Below are 2,930 nucleotides of genomic sequence, written 5' to 3'. Positions count from 1 at the left end.
ACATGGGAAATGTTCTCCAATCTCAGAATGAAATCTCGGCGGAGGCAACGAGATTTTTCCAGAATCAATACAGAAGAAGGGAAGTAACCTTTCAAGATGCTCTATGGGGCATTGAACTGGTTCCGGAAATGTTTGATGACACGGCAAATGAAAGTTTCATCAAGCCGATCTCTGAAGAAGAACTCCTGAGAGCCATCAAAGCTTTCAAAAAGGATAAAAGCCCTGGGCCAGATGGATGGCCAATCGAATTTTTCTCTCACTTCTTCGACCTTTTCAAAGCGGATCTGCTGCGGATGGTGGATGCATCCCGGATGGCGGGAAGCATTCATAGTGCTATCTCCTCCACCTTTATTGCTTTAATTCCTAAAAAGGAAAGCTCTGATTCCTTCCATGATTTCAGGCCTATCTCGCTCTGCAATATCATGTTCAAAATTATCTCAAAAATTATTGCGGAAAGGATGAAGCCCATTCTAAATTCCTTCATCTCTAGGGACCAACATGCGTTCTTAAAGGGCCGTATCATCTTGGATGCTGTTGCCATGACCCAGGAAAGTCTGTTCTCAATGCTGTCAAAAAATTTGGACGCGGCTATTCTCAAGATTGATCTGCAAAAAGCCTATGATTGTGTAGACTGGGGCTTCTTAAGAATCCTGCTGGCCAAAATAGGATTGAAATCTCAGAGCATCAACTGGGTGATGTCTTGCGTTGAGAATGTCAGATATTCAGTCATTGTAAATGGAATTCCTTCGTCTTTCTTCCAAGCGGAGAGAGGTCTCCGACAGGGATGTCCCCTCTCTCCACTGCTCTTCATCCTGGTAATGAACTCTCTCAGTCTGCAGATAAATAAAGCAGTTGAGGACAAGAGATGTCGCCCGGTTAAGATTTGCAAGGACATTTCCCTTTCCCACAATCTCTTTGTTGATGATGTCCTCATCTTTGCTATGCTCTGTAGGGCTTCTTGGGCTTGCCTAAACGATATCCTTGCAAATTTTCAGAAAGCAACAGGTCTGTTTATCAATAAGGAAAAATCGTCTTTGTTTCACAATGATTCTAACATGGAAATCGTTCTTTGGATTTCTGAATTGATGGGCATTGCTCCTTTTTCGATCAAGGAAGGGATTAAATATTTGGGTTTCAACTTAAAGGCAAAAGGCAATTCCAAGAGGGATTGGCAATGGTTATTGGACCGTTTTTATAAAAAGATCTCAGGCTGGGAGTTAAAGTTTCTTTCATTAGCTGGTAGATTCATTTTAGTGCAGGCTGTTCTATCTCAACTAGCAGTCTATTGGGCTCATATCTTCTTTCTCCCTGCTAGTATTATTAACCGAATGAACAGTCTGGCAGCCAATTTCCTCTGGGGAGGACAAGTTAATCAGAGCAATTTTCACTTAGTCAAGATGGCTTCTATTTCAAAACCAAGAAAGGCTGGGGGCTAGGGTCTTTTATACATGTGCTCCTTCGGAAAAGCACTCCTCTGCAAATCTCTTTATAGAGGTATTTTTGGTGATGGGCCATGGAGCAAGGTTATAAGGGCGAAATATTTAAAAGGCAGGAGCATAGAGTTCTGGTACAGAAGGCGCTCCCTTGGTATTAGAAAGGGATCGACAATCTGGCAAAGTCTCAGGAAAGTCCATCCTTTCTTCATGGAAAATCTTCGATGGAATCTCTGCTCGGGATCTAGTATGCTTATCGGTTTTGACTCTATTTCATGTGGTCTGGATTTCTCTTTCCCTCCTCCGCTGGTTTGCATTCTTCATAGACTGGGATGTTTCTCATGGGACAAACTGATAAAATCTTGGTCAGATTCTATCCCTGTCTGGAAGGATGGGGAGGACCTGCATCTGCCTCAATCGCTGATCCCTCTCTGGATCTCTGTAAAAGAGAGACTAAATAGCCTGGGGATTTTTCGAGCGGGAACAAAGGATGTTTTGGTTTGGTCTCTTCCAAAAGCAAAACTGCCAGTACGCGTAAAGGATATTTATGCTGAAATGATCTCTGATCTCGCTAGGTGTCCTGGTCTGCTCTTCCCTCCTTGCCTTTGGGAGGCTGCATGTCCTCTTAAAATGATTATATTTTCTTGGCTGGTTTTTGGGAACAGGAATCTTACATGGGAGGTTCTTCAAAGGAAAAACTGGCAGGGCCCAAGTAGATGTGCCATGTGCCACAACGCAGAGGAATCAAACCTGCATATGTTTTTTCAATGTGCCTCGTCCCTCCATATCTGGTATGATCTTTCTTTAGTTTTTGGTTTTCCTTACCTTATCTTTCCTTTTGTACAGGATGGTTATAAGTGGTGGAGTGGGCAATGTCTATCCTGGAGATCATTGTTCATCATTGCTGTTTGGTTCTTATGGAAATGGAGAAATGCACAAATTTTTCAAGAATCAAAGGAGCCCCTTCATGCAATTCTTCAACGTATTATGGCATGCCATGACTCTTTTCATCAGGGCGACTCACAGCCAAAAAAAGCCTGCAAAAAGAAGCTGGAAATCTTTTCCTATCAGACTCCTGCCGCGTTCTTTGATGGAGCTGAACGCAACCATAGTTGTGGCTGCGGGGTTGTCATCGTTATAAGTGACAGCCTTCACTATTCATTATCTTGGCATGGTGGTTTTGGCTCAAACTCTCTGGCGGAGGCTAGGGCTCTCACAGGGTTGCTTGCCTTTTGTGTCTTCTTGGGCATCCAGTCTATATCAATCTTTGGAGACTCAAAATCGCTCATTGATCATGTTAACGGTCTGGGTCTTATAAACTGTCCACATCTCCTCGGATGGTTAAGCCGCATCAGCTTCTTTCGGAACTTAATTAACCAGATTACGTTTCAGCATATTCCCCGTTCCTGGAATGCTCAGGCTGATATCCTCTCAAAGGATGGTCTTAGCATGCAGCCTGGTCTGTGCTCATTATCAGTCATGCATGATGGTATCTCT

The sequence above is a fragment of the Pinus tabuliformis genome, chromosome 1_2 (genome assembly GCF_031772625.1).
Source record: "Pinus tabuliformis cultivar Carrire ecotype Pingquan chromosome 1_2, CPIR1, whole genome shotgun sequence".
Lineage (NCBI taxonomy): Eukaryota > Viridiplantae > Streptophyta > Pinopsida > Pinales > Pinaceae > Pinus > Pinus tabuliformis.
This window is presented reverse-complemented; position numbering follows the sequence as displayed.